This window comes from Ambystoma mexicanum, chromosome 6p, assembly GCF_040938575.1.
Source record: "Ambystoma mexicanum isolate Mex_15411 chromosome 6p, UKY_AmexF1_1, whole genome shotgun sequence".
Classification (NCBI taxonomy): Eukaryota; Metazoa; Chordata; class Amphibia; order Caudata; family Ambystomatidae; genus Ambystoma; species Ambystoma mexicanum.
In genome coordinates, this window is record NC_090935.1 from 1,024,384,122 (window position 1) to 1,024,404,082 (window position 19,961).

The following is a 19,961-nucleotide window of genomic DNA, read 5'->3' on the forward strand; positions in this document are numbered from 1 at the left end:
TTTTGGCCACTGGGTCATTTCAGCAGACCACTGCCATAGTGGGGGGGGTCTCACAGGCCACGCAGTCACGCTGCCTACACCAGGTACTGGCAATCATGACAGCGCGCCCCTCAGTCCGCAGGCACATATACATGCCCAGAACACCCGCAGAAAGGCAGGCCGTTGTCCTGGATTTTTTCAGGGTGGCACACTTCCCCAAAGTGCTTGGTGCCATAGATTGCACCCATGTGGCCCTACGTCCACCTAGGGCCATTGAGCACATCTACCGAAACCGCAAGCACTGGCATTCCATCAATGTACAGGTGGTATGTGATGCAAAGGGAATCATCACCTCTGTCTATGCAAACTACCCTGGCTCCACCCATGACAGTTTCATATACAGAATGTCCGCCCTGAGCCGGGCCCTGGAAGCTGGGCAGCATGGCAACACATGGCTCCTAGGTCAGTACAAATGCCCTTGCACATGCATGCAAGTCACACACAGACAAATATCCAAACCCTAATTATCTCAACTATTATCATCTCCCCAGGGGACAGTGCCTACCCTCTGAGCAACCACATGATGATGCCAATCCGGAACCCCACCACACCACCCCAGGTAAGATGCAACGCCGCCCATATTGCAACCAGGGGCATAGTGGAGCGCACATTCGGAGTGCTCAAGTCACGTTTCCGCTCCCTTGACCGCTCTGGTGGGCAACTACTCTATGCACCACCAGTAGTGTGCAGGATCATTGTGGCAGCATGTGTCCTGCACAATGTTGCAACACGGCAGGGCGTCCCGGTGGACATGGTGGTGCCCCCACATCCCCAACCACAGGCGCTGCCCATGGGAGGGGACAGGGCACGTGGCGAGGAAGCCCAGACCCAGCTTGTGGCCACATTTTTCACCTAAACTCCCACCCCTGCGGAGTGCACACAGGCCTGGCACATACCAGGTGACAATCGATGATGACAAAGAGACAGTCAACTGTCACAACCTTACCACCCTGAGATGGTTGCCATGGAAGTGCCACATCGTCTGCATCCCTAGCTTCTTAAACACAAGCTATCCTGTGTGACCAAAAGGCACACATATGACATATGACATGATATGGGCCATACACAAGTATTCCAAGGCGCAATGAGGCAGGGAGGGGGGAACAAGGGAACACAGAGAACGGTACTACTAGGCCAGGTGTCATTGGGATCGTGCAAGTGCAGGGGTAGGGGGAATGGGAAAAGTGCAAGGGGAAGGGTGGGGGGGAGTCCAGTACAGGGGAAGTAGCCCGAAAAAATAATACATAGGTCAGCTGGTGGCAACTACAAAGGTGAGTGCAGACAAGTGCTGGGAAGGGAGGGCTGTAGGGATAGAGAGACAGTACTGCAGTGCAGGGGTTGCCAGGGAGGCAGTGCAAGTGGAGAGTGGCTGGGCCAGGGACCAAGGTCGGTGAGAGTGGCCCAGTTGCAGCTCCTGTGCAGTTCCAGTGGAGAATTCTGCAAGGGAGAGGCAGACAGTAAGCAGAAGCAAAGAGGAAGGACTTGAGGTGCTTCCAGAACTGGAGATGATTCCCCTCAAGTTCAAGTCAGGCCGGAAGTCTGTTCCAGGGGGAGGGCCCTGCTGCAGAGAGAAATCTACCCCCAGCTAGTTGCTCTGAGAAGCGGATGACACGGACATGCAAGGTGTGCATCACACACACCTGCAAACCAGGCCATGGCCATCACTGTCATGTCACACAAACCCTCCCAAACATCAACATGTCATGGCACGCAATACCCATACACCAATGCAGTAACGATAAGGTACACATTGCCATGTCCTAAATGCACAGTGCATCGGACACTGCTGCCTGACCCGGAATCAGATGAAATGACAGGCCAGCAACCTCCCACCCAAAATAAGTCATTTCCAAATGCATTACAACAGTCGTGGACGTAACATCACAATGAATGCCTGTCTACATGCACATCATGCATTGCAAAATCAACACTGCAGCTCATGTGTGCAGTGTCCTACTCCTGCATCACACTGCTCAGCGCACAGCACAGTGAACAGCCATTGTGTGTGATGCACACCCTGAGCATCACATCTAAGTGACAGACCACGTCAAACATCAAATCAGGCATGTACTGGATCCATGATCGGTCACAGAACATGTGCTGCCGGGACACAGTGGGCACCAGAAGGCAAAGAGCGTACACATGGATATGCAAGGGTGGGAGTACATGTAGTGCATCAGAGTGCAAGTTTGTGGTTCTGCAAGGACATGCACTCCACATATGCATGTGCACTCAAGTGACCATCAGTGTTCCCTACACATCACATGTGAACATCCACCATGTGTACACCCCAGCATGTCAAACCACAACTATCCCCTTGCACCTGAAAGGAAAACACAACACATGAACAGGCATTGATCAGCAGAACACAACATGTACATGGGATACCACCATTACTATGTCAGAGTTCCCATCACACTGCAGGGCAAGGCAACAATCAACAACAACCCCCCCCTCCCTCACAAATGACCATGACCCACTGAACAACTGCACCTGGGTCATGGAGCCCCCAAACCTCAATTCCACCTGGCCACAGGATCACCTTAACCCTTCATCACCATCTCCCACCTTGTGTGTAAAAAGATGCCTGAACCCTCAGAATACACACTCATTTCCGAAACACAAAATCCAAGGCATGAAAACGAACCCAAACACCCTCCAGTAGATGACTTGACGTAGCAGTACCTCACAAGGGCCAAGTACTACCACAATGATGCAACAACCAAGGTAGCACAGCAAAACAATGTCACAACAGGATGTGAGACATGTGTGGTACATGACATAGGATGATGCACCATGAATGGATGTGTACTGTCAGAGGTCCCCTGTACAGGCGCGGGAGTGCCACGAAACAACCACCCCCACCATGTCCCGGGTGCCTGCAAGGTCAAACTCACACAGGCCCCTGAGACCCTGGTGGGGAAGGAGGTTCAGGGATATGCAGTCGGGACAGGTGTTGACACACTGGATGACTGGAATGAGCGGCAGGAGAGGGGAGGTGGAATGACACATGAAACTAGGGAATGAACGAAAATGTACAACCTGCATGAACACATACACAATCCAAACAGACTTGGACATCATTGTCATGGCCTTCTGTAGTCCAGGCTCAGGAGTGGTACGAACCAACCACCCCCTCTAGGGTTTTGGCGCCTGCAAGTTCGGGGCTTACACAGGCATCCGCAACCCCAGCGGGGAAAGAGGGTCAGGGAACGTTGCTTGGATAGGCACGGGAAGCAGGAACACCGGGTAGAGGGTACAGGTTTCAAAATTGCATAGGATCACGGGTGATTAGGGAGAAAATAACATACCAAATTGGAGCACACATACATCCATGCATCAGTACACTCCCCAGCAAGCCTATGCAGAGCAGTTTGTAAGAAAAACAACAAGACACTTAGCTCTGGTTTTGAGTGCTGGCCTCCTGCCTGCGCACTCTCAGGTCCGGTTACAGGAGCACTGCAATGCTGCAAAGAGAGACACAGTCAACAACCTGTACGTGCCAATTGCACAAAAACACAACACCAAACATGCCCCATAGCAACAGACTACTCTACAAACAGACAATCTGTGGTTGATGCTTCGTACCCATATATAACATCACCCCTGTGACGGGTCATACACAGTCAATGCAGTAAGGCAGCCGCTGCTGGGTGCGTGGCAAATGGAACACCAATGTGTCACAATTCACACAACATGCTATGTTCCCTGGGTAAGCAGACAGACCCATATTGCAAGCCATGACTACAGAGCAAGTTGTGTACCACCATGACCGAAACAAAGTTGGCAGTGCATTTATCATGAAGTACGTGGAAAAGACATGCACTGCACCCGAGTATGTCCCTTGCTGCATGTCCCTGTGAGCTGCCCCTTTCCATGTCTCGGAAGGCTACATGGTTGATACAAGTGGCTCAATGGACCTTGGTGTACCGGAGGGTATGTGCCACTGCCCCTGCATGTGTCCCAGACAACCCTACTATCAGCAGCCATCAGTCCACAAACACATCTGAGCTGCATTGTGTGCTTCAACACCAATATTCGTCTAAGCTCACCCTCAGTGCTGTGACTAAGCCTGCATGTCCAACTCGCCTGGTGCAAGCTTTGCTGTGTCGTGGCCCCCCTGTGATGCTCACCTTGCCTGGAGTTCCTTGGAACATGTCAGCAGTACTAGGATGTGGGTCTGCAATCACTGTGCCTCTGCTTCTGCACACATGTGCATGTGGGCACCAACAACGGGTCAGGAATTCCGTCGTCCAATGGGACATGTCTGCTGGCAAAGGTGCTCTGGAGGCTCATCCACCTGCAGAAAGGGTATGTAACACATGATTAATGCTTCAAAGTCATCTGTGTGTGTCTCATCAGGCATCTCATTACTTGACCATGTCAGAGAGTCACATCACAAATCACACCATCAGTCCGTCTTTCACCTCCAAAGTGTGGAACACTATCTACAGCATGAATTGCTACAAGCACATGTACAGGAAAGAAATGAAACATACTACACAATGCATAGCAATCAATGTCCACATTAATCATGATCCACCCCATCTAGCAAAAGCTGAACAGTGGACAATGACACCTAAATCATCCCCACTAGGGGTGTCAACACAAGTCACACAGCACCAGACATGCCACAGATATGACAGTCCAATGCCCTTGTGTAAAATGCTGTAACACCGAACCATCCTTGCGAGCCCATGGATAAGGGAGGCAGGAGTGGCATTTGTGAGCCAAGGAACCCAAGCAGCAAACACATACACAAGACAATCATGAAGGGCCCAGCTGGAACAGACTGTGGATGCCTTCAAAAGCCACAAAGCACCGCACCGTCACATGAAAGCACAATAGACTAGCAATTTTAAACTAAATCAACTATTAACTAATTACACTAACTATGGAAAACCTACATTACCTATTTAAACTAACTATCAAACAGAAACTTAACTAACTAAACTAGAGGAAAAATCAAAAATGGCCACATACGACCCGGGGGGGAGGGGAGGCACCCAGGAGGGGGGAGGTACAGGGTGCTGCTCAACATCCACATGCGATGATGCTGAGCCAAAAAAAAATCCTCCATGGGCTCAACGCCTGCACAGCACGACCTATGTGGGAGATAGATGGTCGTCCGAGTCTGGCTCATCCTGGAAAGGAGGACGTGGCACAGTAGCCTGGCCACGCCTAGCCGCAGCTTGCCCCTCGTCGGCAGCAAGTCTGCCGGACGGGTGAGCCTGGTTCTGTGTGGCGATGTGACGTAGGTCTGCATGCAGAACCTCCCGTGATACACGTGCTTCCTCTTGCAAGGTAGCACGTGTAACACGGAGTTCCTCCTGCAAGGCCTGGCTGGACAACTGCTGCACCTCCCGTCAAGCCTGTAGTTCAGCCGAGATCGTACACTCAAGCTGTGCAAACCTCTCCTCTGCCCGCTGCCTCTGGGACATCATAAGGACACCCAGAGTGGATCTGAGGGAAGCATACTCCTCCCTCAAGGCATCCATGTGCGCCTCTGCGTGAGCAGCAATTGCTTGACGCAGAGACGACATTTCAGCCTGGCGTGCCCTGTCTGAGGCCGCCATGCCCAGCCTGAGCGAGCGGGCCGTGGACCGTGCCGCCTGCTGCTGGAGAAGCACCTGCCTAGCAGGGGGGGGCACAGATCGGGGCACACGCTCCATGCTCTCAGCGATGTTCTCCATTGCTGCCCCCTGCTGTTCGGAATTGGCAGTCATGTCTTGCTCCCACTCAGTATACAGCGGTTGCGCGCGGCGACCGCGTTGCCGGGCTTGACCCCTGTGGGACCCAAGGACCGGGGGTCCTCGCTGTGTTGGCACCGCCTGCGGCTGCACGACTACATGCCCCCGTCGACGTGATGTCCCAGGCACATCAGTGACTGGTGTGGAGGGTGACCCTGCGTCCCGATCCACCACAGGCGGAGGAACCAAGACTGTCTGATCCCTCAGTGCAGGTGTCGCAGACAGAGGAGTGTCCACATCAGAATCACTCACCCCTGACACATGGACTTGATGGTCATCCAACTCAACATGGACGTCAGAGTCGTCATCAAGGCTGGACTCATAGGCAGCCAGAGACAAGATGGACTGCAGCACTTGGGGGTTTTCGTGGCCTACCACCCCACGACCCCCACTAGTGCCGGGTTGATGTGGCGTTACCAACCCTGTGTCTGGCATGACAACACCATCCTCTGCCTCCATTGCGTCATCACCTGAAAAATAGAGAGGAAAAGGTCAATACACATGTCAGAAGCACACGACACACACACACACCGACAGCAAAGGCATCAGGCAGACATGTGACACACAACATATGACCTGGCATGCATGCTGGGTCTACTTTGAATAGCTTCAGTGATCAGACCTGTTGAAAGGTGGCAGTTTCCATGGAAGTGGGCCTATGCAGTGCAGTAAATGTGTACGCCACTCACTACCTCCATGTACAAGCACTACATGGTGTGTGCCAGGAAATGTGAAGGCAGTGCAATGTCAAAATCAGACATCACGTGCATTGTGCATTCAATGTGTACCATGTCCAGAAGCCAAGCACCCCTCCACCCCAGTACCAAAGCAGGGATGCCTATCATGGTATCAAAAGGCTGACCATACACCTGTGTATTGACAGGCAGTGTTGACTGGCATCAACAGCTTCATGTGATTCAAATGACAACACTGCAAATGATGCTGGGACAGTGGGCAGGACACATGATGGAAACTCCGGAGGCCGCCCACGTGTGAAGAAGACACAACAAGAGTTGGACAGAGTCATTGGCCATTGAACAGGCTGAGGCCTGTGAGCCACACAGATTGTCAGAGCCTAAACATGTGTGCAACGCAGGACTGAGGCACAGTTGACATGGGAAGGCTGATGAGATGGCAGGCAATGTATGTAACCAAGGACTGATATTACAGTGATCATCCAGTCAAGGACACATAGGGGCATGCGTGCAATGCACATGGAGCATGAATGGGCCCTCATGTCCCTGCGGGACATCTGACCCATGCACAGTACAAGTGAGATACCCTGCATCGAGTACTAAGGCTGTACGACATGGCATATGTCTGGCAGATTCTATGCTGGAAGTTAGCATCTACACAGGACACATGGACAAGAAACTACACATTGGCAAGATTGGAGCAGACCAGTGCAAAGGTGGAACTGAGGTGCAGAGTGGCGGAGGAGGGGCAAGGGAGCATGCCTACATGGAGTCCCGCATGCAGGCAGAGGAGACATGCATGACGGAAGCATTGCATTACTTGCACATCAGAACCATGTACACGTCACATGTAGCAGCAATCATGCACAACACATCCCACAAGTGAAACACACACGTCCTCAACAAACACGCATCAACACTCACTGGACTGGGCATCAAAGTCCAGCTTCTCTCCCACTCCTTCGACCAATTCAGGTGGTATGAACTCCGCAACGAGAGCCTCATGCGGAATGAGTTCTTCCTCCTCTTGTGCAGGCCCACTGCCAGTCACCAGAGTCAAGTTGTAATTTGAGGCACGCTTGGCCTTAGTGCTGCGCTTGATGTCATTCCAACGCTTTTTGCACTCCTGCGCCGTGCGCACCTCATGGCCGAATGAACTGACATGTTCCGCAACATGCTTCCAGTGGGTGTCACGTTGGGCAGCCGTGGTCTGACTATTGGCACCCACTAGCATGTCACGGCTGTGGCCCCGCACGTAGTCCACGAGGAAGTCCAGTTCCTGCTTACAGAAAGGCTTCTTCCTCGACGTGCAGGAGGTCGTGGCTGTGTGTGGGGTCCCAGCCTGTGCTGCAGGTGCAACCTTCCTCCTCTTGGACTGTGGCGCAGACCCTGGCTGGCTAATGCCGCCCTGACCAGCATGGCCAGTGGGTTCGGTGGATTGAGCCAAGGGAGTGGCAGGTGGAGGGATGACCAGAGGCCTGACTTGTGTCAGTGGCAGCTGGGTGCCCACTAATGGACCCTGCGCAGCAGCATCAGCTGTGGCAGGGTGGTTGGCTGCAACGGTCCTGGTTGGCAGACTCACAACCGGGGTGCTGTTGGGTGCATCTGCCCCTGCACTTGCCAACACCCGGCTGTTCGGGGCAGCAGATGACATGACTGCCCCAGGGACACGTGTCTTGGTCTGAGCAGCCCGGTGTGCCCCTATGGTTTCCCCCCTGGCCTGTTGGAGATCTACCAAGGGCTCTTCAAGTGCCAACGCAGCCTGCGCTGGCAGACCCTGAGCCTGGGTGGCGGTGTCCACAGCTGCACCTGCAGCTACCACCACCCTTGGGCCCGTGGCAGTCGATGGAACGGACTGCCGGGTCATATGGGTGCCAGTGCCAGATGCAGGAGCTGCATCCCCCGGAACCACAGGGGGTGGTGGCATGGCTGCACCGACACATGGCACAACATTGTGCTCAAGTGGCGCACCCCTGCCTCTTCCCCCTCTGTGGCTGCCCTGGACACCCTGGAGCCCCCCTACTCCCTGGTCACCACGGCCACGCCCCCGACCACGCCCGCCACGAGGAGTACGCCCAGCTGAGGCGCCCCTCACCTTTGGTGGCCTCCCAACCATGGCACAGATGTAGTAGTGCTGGCACAGATGGAGTGGTGCCAATGGGAGGTGTACACCACAATTGACCTGGGCAATTGGGGTGAAGGGGGTGGGAAGCAAGATGTTAACAGCCCCCCTGCACCTGCAAGGCTGTATGTGACCCCGGTGATGTGGTGACGGGTCACGCAACGCTCAGGCACCTCAAAACTGCAGTAAAACTGCACGCAACCCTGCAGCCTACGTGCGTGAATTGAACCTCCCGCAGTACGCGGTGGCACCCAGTAACACGAATAACGCGTACGCGTGGGACACGCAGGCTACTATGACATCAAAAATGGGTGCGATACACAGGGGCACCCGCAGTGGGAAAAAGAGCGTGTGTGACTCACCGTCTGACTAGCGCGATGCAGAAAAAAACGCGTAGCCAATACCCCCGCCAAAAGAAGAGATACGTCCTTGAGAGCTGTGAAGTTGTGATGGCGCGCGAAACAACAGGAAGCAGCAACACACGTCGGTCTCCACGAAAGGCACGTACAGCGAACTGCTGGGCCCGCTCACCTTTAACCCGTGCTGAGGGAAACGCACGCGCTCGTCACGTCACTTACGCGCATAGGCCCTTTCCTCGTATTACACGCGGACGTGCAGTTTCCACGCGCGCGCTTACGCGCATGGCCCTTTCCTCGTATTACACGCGGACGTGCAGTTTCCACGCGCGCTTACGCGCATGGCCCTTTCCTCGTATTACACGCTGACGTGCAGATTTTTCACGTGCCAAATCACTCCGTATCAAGCTGGCCACGTGTATGCACATGGAAGACCACGCTCCTGCCCAGAAGGCCGAACTACTGCCCCCCAGGGCCCCGAGCACGCTCCCACCTGTCATCTGCTGCTGCCTGACTGCCTGCTGCCCACGTGCACTGCCATTTGCTGCCTGCACATCAGCCAGGGGTGCTGTTGCTGTGACCACCCCTGCTGGAACCGAAGACTCCCGACTGGGATTCCATCGCTCCACAGCCCAGCCCCAGGACCCAGTTGCCCACCCACTCCTACCTCTGGGGTTGTCATGTTGGGGCAAACACCATCTGTGACCACTGACAACCCCCGGCCAGAGAGGCAGAGGGGCACCAGCTTCAGTGCCACCGAAGTTGGTGTCCTGGTGGAGCAAGTCCTGGGCCAGTATGATGCCCTCTTCGGAAGTTCCCACGCCGACAAGGAAGGACAGACTCGGATCTGGACTGACATCGTGACTGCCATCAACGCGGAGGGGGTGGCAGTCCGCGACTTCCAACATGTCAGGAAGCGCTGGGAGGACTTCAGGTCCAGGACTCTGAACAAGGGCCGGCGCCTCTTGAAGGCAGCGGATGCCAAGGGGCGCCGGGGCCACTTGTCGGGAGAACAGATGAGGGTCCTGGAACGCATATCCCCAGCGCTCCACGTCCAGGTCCTAGAGAAGCAGACCCATCTGGAGTCGAGCGGTGAGTGTACATGCATCCTGATTGTGAGCAGTGCGTGTGGTGATTATTCGGTAGTGTGCAGGTTGCACATCTGTTTGTATGGGGTCGAGTATGGGTGGGGGTGTACAGGGCCGTGTGGCTGACACATGTGAGGGCTGTGATGTGTGAGACATGGATGGTGCTTGTGTGTGTAGGCTTGCATGCCAAATGCAGTTGTGTGGGCACACATGTTTGGATGAATGTGTATGTGAGTAGACATGTCCGTGATGTCACGCATGTATGTTGTTTTCGGCTGCATGTATCAGCACTGTGTACATGTGCATGTGTGTGTATTTGACAAGGGTGCAACAGTGATGCCACATGGATGCATGTGACAGCGGTATGTGGAAGCCTGATTGGCAGATGTGACATGGATGGCCGTCTGAACAGTGCGACACTTGGCAGGGGTGTACACATGTATGCAAGTGTGGTGGTGTGTGTACATGTGTGGTGCACTTCCTGTGTTGCATGTGATGTCTGGCTCCCCTTTGGCTGCTCATGCTGTTGTATGTGTATGGATGGTGGTGGCAGTTGCGATATGGCTGTGGTATGGCTCATGTGTGCGAGTTGTAATGACATTTGTGTTGGGGATTGTGAGGACCTGGTGGAGGCTGCCCATGGTGGCTGGGGGGTGGGGGTGATAGGGGACATGAGTGGGGGCCTGGTGGGGGCTGGCCATGGTGGCTGGGGGGTGGGGGTGGTGGGAGACATGGGTGTGGGCCTGGTGGATGCTGCCCCTGGTGGCTGGGAGGTGGGGGTGGTGGGAGACATGAGTTGGACATGGGTGGGGGCCTGCTGGCAGGTGCCCCACAGTGCTGGGGGGTGGGGGTGGTGGGAGACATGAGTTGGACATGGGTGAGGCCTGCTGGCAGGTGCCCCACAGTGCTGCGGGGTGGGGGTGGTGGGGAACATGAGTTGGACATGGGTGGGGGCCTGCTGGCAGGTGCCCCTGGTGACTGGGGGGTGGTTTGAGACATGGGTGGGAGCCTGGTGGAGGCTGCCCCTGGTGGCTGGGGGTGCAGGGGGACATGCGTTGGGGGGGAGTAGTGCAAGTTGACATGTGGGTTGGCTGGTGGGCATGGGCATGGTGGGTGGGGTGCCTGCATGACATGTGCTGGGTAGGCCCCTGTGGTGTGAGCCACCTGCAGGGGCCGTGGAGGGTGTAGAGGGAACACCTGGGAGGACCCACACGTGCAATTCAAGTGTGCTGCTCCCCGCGCACCCCTGTAATACACGTACCCTGTTGATATCGCGCACACCTGTAATTCATGTACCCTGATGGAATTGCGTGTGTAACTTCCCGCGCACCCCCGAAATACACGTACCCCGCTCAATCGTGTGTCACTTCCTGTGCGCCCCCGAAATACGCGTAGCCCGCTCCCCCAGGCCCGATCGCGTGAGAAAGTTCACGCGAACCCCTGAAATACACGTAGCCCGCTCCCCCAGGCCCGATCGCGTGAGAAAGTTCACGCGGACCCCTGAAATACACGTAGCCCGCTCCCCCAGGCCCCATCACGTGAAAAGTTCACGCGAACCCCTGTAATACACGTAGCCCGCTCCCCCAGGCCCGATCGCGTGAAAAAGTTAACTCGAACCCCTGTAATACACGTAGCCCGCTCCCCCAGGCCCGATCGCGTGAGAAAGGTCACGCGGACCCCTGAAATACAAGTAGCCCGCTCCCCCAGGCCCGATCGTGAGAAAGTTCACGCGAACCCCCGAAATACACGTGCCCCGCTCGCACAATTGCTGTATGTTTCCACTTTTGTAATGCGCAGGGACGCTACCGCCTGCCTTCGTGTGGCGGACGTGTATCGGCTTGTGCGTGTCTTTCGCTGTGCGTGGCTTTGCCCTATTCGGTTCCATGAATACGTGTGGTTCGGGTGCGTGTGGGCGTTCCCTCTGCTTCCCTGCAGTACATCCCCAGTTACGCCCTTGTTTTCGCAAGTTGTTCCCCATTCCGCGCGTTACGCCCCGTGTTCCGCCCACTTTCTAGTGTATGCGCAGAGGTTGTGCGCTTTCACTGTGCGCGTCGCGCACGTCTTTCGGGATGTTGCAGTGACGTGTGCGCCATGCACGGGTTTGGCGCACATCCCGAGGAAGACACGCGCAGGGACTTCCATGAATCGCACGCGTGCGCCTCTTTTTTTCCGCTTGCGCCTGCTTGCGCCTGCTTGCGCGTGGATTTTCGGCGCACGTTTGTTCCATGAATCGGCCCCTTAGTCTTGTTGTGGCTTGTTCACACATGGGTAGTGTCATACCATGTATATCTAGTTTGTATGTGGCGCTAATTTCAATTATTGGTTGCATTTCTTGTTTTAACATTGTTTCATTGAATTTGAAACAGCTTGCAAGAGTTGGCATTAAGGCCATACAATTGACATTTTTGTGAACTAAGTGTTCCATAACATCCATAGCACATTCATTATCGCCATAAAGTGTATGAATGTGCGGGGTTTTTAACATTGCTTGTGCTTCTTGAGATAATATAACAACTCTAATACTTTTTAAGATGTTGGCATAAGTGAGATCTGCAGATTGCTGCATGTTTTTTGTTAATTCTCTGTATTGGAAATGTTGCCAAACGTTGACATTTCCTATACTGCCAACAGTTTTACAGCAGAGTTTGTGTCCTAAGATTTTAAAAATAGGCTCACCTTTCACTGGTGTCAATTGAAGAAGATCTCCGAAAACAATAATGTGTTTTCCTCCAAAGAGCTCTACGTAGTTTGTTTTAAGTACTTCTTGTAATCTGAGGTGAATCAAAGCCAACATTAGGTTGGAGACCATGCTCACTTCATCTATGAGTAGCATATTCATTTGTTTTAATACTCTGCGTAGTTCCATTGCAGCTTCTGTATACAGTTTGTAATAGTATAATTTGTTTTGGTGTTCTACTGGCAGGAGTAGTAATCGGTATAAAGTGACACCGCCTATGTTGTAGGCAGCTAAACCTGTGGGGGCAGTGACAACAGCTGACAGTTTGTTGTTTGTCAATTGTTGAAGGAATTTACAGATTATTTTGATTAAGAATGTTTTGCCAGAACCAGCTTCACCACTGACGTACATTAGTATAGGTTTGTAATTTTGGCAGGTGCATTCTTTGTTTTCGTGTTCTACACCATGTGCAATTTCTTTTGTTACTTCTTGAAAAATGCTACGTTGCTCATTGTTTAGTTTTGATTGCAGTATTGTTAAGTCTTCTTTATCTTCATACTGATACATGGTGTTTTCTACTTCTGTCATAGCTAATAATGCCTCATTTGTTAATAGTGGCTCTCCCAGTGGTTCTTGGCTACCTGTTACAGAAGGTTGATGTTAGGGAGAATTCTCTGTTTAGGCTGAATTTCCTAACCTAGTGAGTGCCCCAGCAGCTTTGCTGGATTTCTGGAGTTTGTTTTTTCCATCCTGCCAAGAGTGAGACTCTTCTCTCCCACTCTTGGACGTGTATGTGGGTAATTTCTATTGAAATGTCAATATGTTCGATGGGCTATTGGGTCTTTCGCTCCATAGGGTCTCATATGTTTTTCTATGTGTTTTACATCGCACCCTACGTGCCGTAACACGGGGGCACCCTAGCGGGTCCCCCACCATAGACTCCATGCCCGGGGACTGACTACTGTCTCCCCGGGCATGTAAAATCACCATTGGCTTTACTAGACCTAAATTTACTATACTAACAGAACTAGTACAAACCATCTTATTGTGGACGTACTAGTAGGGGTAATTCGATTACTCCTGGATCTGTTACTCGAGGGGGCACTGTCCCGTCCCCCCTCGTCGAGTTTTGGTTGGTGGCAGTGGAAACTACTTGTTATGTTCGACCCCGAGCATAACCCTATGGGACTCGTCCCATTGTTGGAGATTGATACTTTTTCTCATTAATCTCTAACGTACCACCGATCTACTTATCTTAAATAGGTTTATCGAGTGGTATTTTCTGCCAGAACTCGGTTTGTAAAATGGCATCTGTGTTTGTCTCTGTGACTCCTAAACCAAAGGTTGAGCCCTTTGTTCCACTTTTGGTGGGCTCTGTACAGAGACCCTCCAAAGTGGTGCCATTCTGTCTGGGTTACCACAGGGGTGTGGGAGGGGGTTTAAGCACCCTGGACCGAGTTGCCTTGACAACTCCGGTCGCACTCTGGAGTGATTGGCCCAGGTGGTGAGCCTTCCCGCTCACCACTTAGCATGTGTTGATTGACAGCTAGGCTGAATGAATGGGGGTTTTCTGCATAAAAGCAGGGCTTTTGGGACTGGACCTTCAGAAGTCGCCACAGGACCAAAATATCAGACGAGGGTAACGCTGAGCCGACCTGCACGACGTCACCTCCGGTGGAGCCCTGCGGAACCGACTCACCACTTCCCGACGACAGAGGAGATCTCCCTGCCGGAGAGTCTCTTCCCCTGACTGGTGGGAACAACCAGTCCCCTTTGCTTTTTATCCGCCTCAGGACACAGTGGTCGAATTGCCCGTGCAGAAGCACCTCAGCAACTGGATAGCCACTACCCCTGAACCGCGACCAAAAGGTGGTGCCTTGTGACGGAGCACTCCGCGGCTGGTCTCTTCCCTGGTGGTGCACCGGACTTCATTTTCTTCGACGACAAGATCATTTCTACTCTTGGCAAAGAACCAACGTGCATCCACCACTAGGAACAACTGCCCCCACCGGAGCTGCCCTCCACAACAAGGTACTGTGTCCACCTGGCTTCCCTTTCGATCGGTCCGAGTGAGGTGTCTTAATCCTCTCCGTTCCTTTGGGTCGCCTCCAACCTTTTCTCATTCGTTGTTCTGAACCGGTTCTATCCACCGATAACAATTTGCAATACAGACTTCAATGCATCTCCATTAGAGACTTTTTGGGACATCGCGCCTTGCCTCTCTCCGAGTGGGCCTGGCCTCTGAACTTTACGATCTATTGTGATTCTTGCCTTCCTGCCTTGCATTTTATCCGCTTGGATCGAACTGTGTTGATTTCGTAACCTGCCTATCTTTTTCTCTCCCGTCCTAACTAATATTCGAGTGTCATCTGGGTTGAGGTATACACCTTGGTCTGAAAATAAGTGGTACCAGTAGAACCTAGAGTTGTCGATATTGCTAGGGGGATTGATCGTCTACTTTGTAGAGTAATTGTGTTTGATTTGTTTGCCGTGATTTGCCTTAGTGTTTTTCATAGACATTTTGTTATAAATAAATACCTTAATATCTTTACACTAAGCCTTGTTGCGTGTTTGCTTGTCTTGCTGTGAGGAATTGCCCTATGTTGTATACTCCACATACTGCTCAACTTTTCTTGAGAGAAGTCTGACTGCTCATCCACAGCTAACACGTGAATCTGTGTGGTGCAGACTGCTACCAAGTGGGTTCACCGCCAACGTCTGTAGTCCTAAATCTTTTGCAGTGGTCCCAGAGGGAACTGCACAGGTTTCCGCCTAACAGTTGACCACTGTCAGGAGTGTCCTTATCTAGTTGGGCCTGGAGTTCTTCTTCGTGTTGCTGTTCATTGGGCAACATTGTTTTGTGCTGTGTAAAGTTTACATCGGTTATAGTGATTTCATTTGCTTTGAAAGCATTTTCATAGGAGTCATAGTTATCTAGTATTTCTTCTTCTTTTCTCCATGGTTTAAAGAGTTGTAGCAGGGACATGTAATATAGTTCTTTATGTTGAGGACTCTTTAATGATAATTTGATATGATTAATTAAATTTGGTTTGGTGAGTTTTACTAAGCTGCCTTCACAATTTGACAGTCTGTATCTACCTTTTTTTTAATCGGGTTTTATATTATTTTTGTATGTGAAGTTTTGGGCTATGTGGACACATGTAGACACATGTTTTCCAAAGTGGTACTTCTGTTTGGGTAGTATGTGTCTGGCAAATGGTTTTTTAAAATGTCTTAGCTGTTGGGATCATGTTTGGCTATTGTTTCTATATCATCGTATAATTTCTGAACTCTTTTTCTAGATTTAGCAGTACCAAGACTTAGCCATACTATATTTTCAGGTTTTCCATACAAAGCAGTACCGGTTAAACAATCTGCTGCTTCATAGGCGCCACATTCTCTATGGGAGTGCATTTTTATGCCCAAACTGTATAATTTCTGAGACAGTGTTTTGTCTGATGACAGGTCATTCCAGAGGTCTTGAATCTCTGTTTTTTCTGCTTTGGTTAAGTATGCTGTAACATATCGTGCAACTGCAGTGGAATTGTCTGCAATGTACTGCACATCTATGTTTGCATTCCATAAGTGGGCAATGATTGCATTGTAATTATTGATATATTTTTCTTCTTCTCTTCTTTTTATGTAATATGTATTTTTAGGTGATTTACCTTTAACACTATGTCTAACTGAAGACATGAAGTTGTTTACTTGACCTGTTTTTGTAACTGGTCTAGGGAAACCAAAGCGTCAATTGGTGTAATATTTCCCTTTGTTTTTGTATTTGCGACGACAATATTTGCCACATTTGTGTCTTTGAAATTGTAAAATTTGTGCATGAAGATCACTATTTGTTGCTTCTGATGGAATTTCACCAGTGACGCATTTTTCGATAAACTGTAACACAGTGGCATCATTGTCTTGACCAAATTTAGGAGCATCCTTAATCCATAATAGCATGTGGTTAAGTGGTGCTCCTCTGGCTTGGTATTCTTTTCTCCAAAAGAAGTGTTTCACTTCTCCGAGGGGAGGAACAGTTTTATTACAAATAAAGTGTAGCATAGCAATCAAGCGATGGTGAAAATATCTTGAAACATTAACAGGATCTAGAGAGCAAAGTTCTCCAGGTGTTAGTATATCTATTTTTATTTTGTTTTTGTTTGATATGCGTAGGAAATCATGTAAATCTTCCCATGCATTTTCTGCACAACTTAATGTAACAAACCAAGTGGGTGGGCCAAGGTTTCTTATCATACAACGTACATCTCCATGACGTCGGAACCAGTACTCTTTAGTACCACGCATGTTTGCTAATAGATTTGTAATACTTGATTGTAAAACCTCATCTTTTTGCTGCACTTTTTGTAATAATTGTGTAGCTGACATATTTTGAAAGTGGGCTCCTGATTTTAATGTGTGTGCAACTCCGTAACATAGAGTTGCTAGTTCACTTTCAAAGAGTAGGTGGAATATGTATTCCACATTTTGTCTACATCTGGGATCTTCAGAATACATCCTTAACGAGCGGTATTCTGATGCTGTTATTTGAATAGGTCTATCATCTTACCTTCCTCCTTTGCCAGGAGGAAAGAGTAGAGGAAAAGCATGTGCTTCTATACTTTTTTCCCATATGCTGATTGGTGATCCTTTTGTTTGTCGCATTTGGTACGTTTCTAGTGCATCTTCTACGGTGTCATTAGAGTGCAATGGATGAATTGCATAATGGTCTAAAGTATTGGATACTATAGCAGGATCTAGACGCTCAAATTGATCAGCTTCTGGTGACTCTTGAAATATTTCAGTGGTTTCTTTCAAGTTTTCTTCAATATTACTTTCTTTGTAGTATTCATTATTGTCTTTTAGATATTGCAAGGCTTGTCTAACTTTATGTATATCTACCAGTTGTTGCCATTTTTTTTTTGTCTTTTGTAGGTACACCATTTCCTAAGATAATTAAAGATTGCTCCATTGGACGTTGCACTCCCAGAGTGTTCACATTTTGTTTTAGATCTAATGGTAAATACGCTACTTTTCCATGAATACCTTTCACTAATTCAGAGGGAGGTAATTTTGCTGTTTTTGGTTGAAGGCGTATTATTGCTTAAAAGGGGTGCACTGTTTGAATTATGATGCTCTCATATAAAGTTTTGGTAGTGGAAATAATTCCAAATTATTTGTGATAGCACGTGAAGGAGTTTGGTTGTTGTCAAGTTTTGTAGTGCAGTAAGTGCAAAGTATTAAGGGGCAGTTATTTCGTATTTGCTTTCTGCTATAAGGTAGAGAGCTAATTCAAACCATTTAGAATCTTCAATGTCTTCTATTTCGTATGTTAGGTCTACAGTTTTTGTGTGACTTTTATAAAAAGTTCTGTGGCAACATACACACACGGTTTGGTACTTCAGCAGATGTACTTTTAAATTTCAGTATTTCTTTTTTGTATGTGTGTAGTAGAAGGTTGCCATGCATAGAATTATTGCTAATTTGTTTTAAAGCTATTTCATTCTGTAAGTGGCTTTCACTTCCATAATATTTATTCTGGATTTAGTCGATTTCTTCAAGTAGGTCTTTTGCTGTACCATGTAGAAGAATGTTATTTAAATTGGCTGGTGCTAAAGCAGGACATTTAGCATAGTACAATTTATAGACTAGATTTCTTATAATTGAATGATGTGTTGATTTCATTTTGAAGGAAGGTGGTTTTGCAAGTAGGTCCTGAAATGCAGGCAAATGAATGTCCTTGTAGTCCTGTGCACTTGCGCACTGGACAGGTATCCATATTTTCCACTAGTTTAATTTTGATTTTGTCTTTGCCTTTCACATACTGATTGAGGAATTGGCGTAAAGACTTGAAAGATATTTTGGCAATGTTACACATTGAAGTGCATGGCCATTTGTATATTAGACGTTCTGATTCAGTTCAATGGAGAGGTAATTCAAAGTTTTCTAGGGATATTTTTGTAAGCAGTATTTCTTGTTCTATTATGGTATTATTAACTTTTTCATAACCTCGTCCACTGCTATGTATGGCAATTGTATTTGTTGGCTTTTGTTTGTATGCTTCTTCATTAAAATATGGTTCTGTACTTGTAGTGTGACTCCACTCACCTCCACAGATATTTAAGAAGTTATTTCTGTTGACATTTTCAGGGTAATTCATAGAATTTCGCACAAAAGTGGCGCACGCGGCTGGCGCAGTGTCCCCGTGCGATACACTGCGCCAGCCGCGTGCGATAAAATCCATTTCATCGCACAGCGTATTCATGGATTTTAGCCTCCAAAACCAGCCATGGCGCAGAGTGGCGCAGCGACCCTGCAGCAGCGCCAGTTACGCCCCCAAGAACGCCCTCGCGCAAGGAAAAGCCATCAAAATTCCCAATTCATCGCAAATGTCTGCGCTAACCCTGGACCAGTTCACAGGGCTGCCAAACAGCAAACGACAAGCGGGGAACGTGTTTTTCAGTGGTTCGCGGGAAGTTTCACACGCAAATTCAGCAGGGTACATGTATTTCTGGGGTGTGCGGGAAATATCACACGCAATTCCATCAGGGCACGTGTATTTCAGGGGTGCGCGGGGAGTACTACACGTGAATTGGCCGTGTGGGTCCACCCAGGTGTTCCCTCTATACCCTCCACGGCCCCTGCAGGCAGCCCACACCACAGGGGACTACCCTGTACCCCTGCTCATGTCCCGCAGGCAGCCCATCCACCATGGGCATGCCCTCCAGCCAACCCACATGTCACCTTGCACCACTGATCAACAACGCATGTCTCCCAGCACCCTCACCCCCCAGCACTGTAGGGCACCTGCCAGAAGGCCCCCACACATGTCCAACTCATGTCCCCCTACACCCCCACCCCGCAGCACTGTGGTGCACCCTCCACCAGGCCCCCACTCAAGTCTCCCAGCACCCCCACCCCCCCCGCAGTGCAGGGCACCCTCCACCAGGCCCCACTCATGTCCAACTCATGTCCCCCTGCACCCCCACCCCCCTGCATCCAGGGCCACCCTTCACCAGGCCCCCACACATGTCCAACTCATGTCCCCCTGCATCCCCACCCCCCCAGCATCCAGGGGCACCCTCCACCAGGCCCCCACTCTTGTCTCCCTGCAGCCCCACCCCCCAGCATCCAGGGGCACCCTCCACCAGGCCCCCACTCCTGTCTACCACTCCCCCACCCCCAAGCAGTGCGATTCACCTGGGTACGTGTATTTCAGGGGTACGTGTGTAGTCTGACA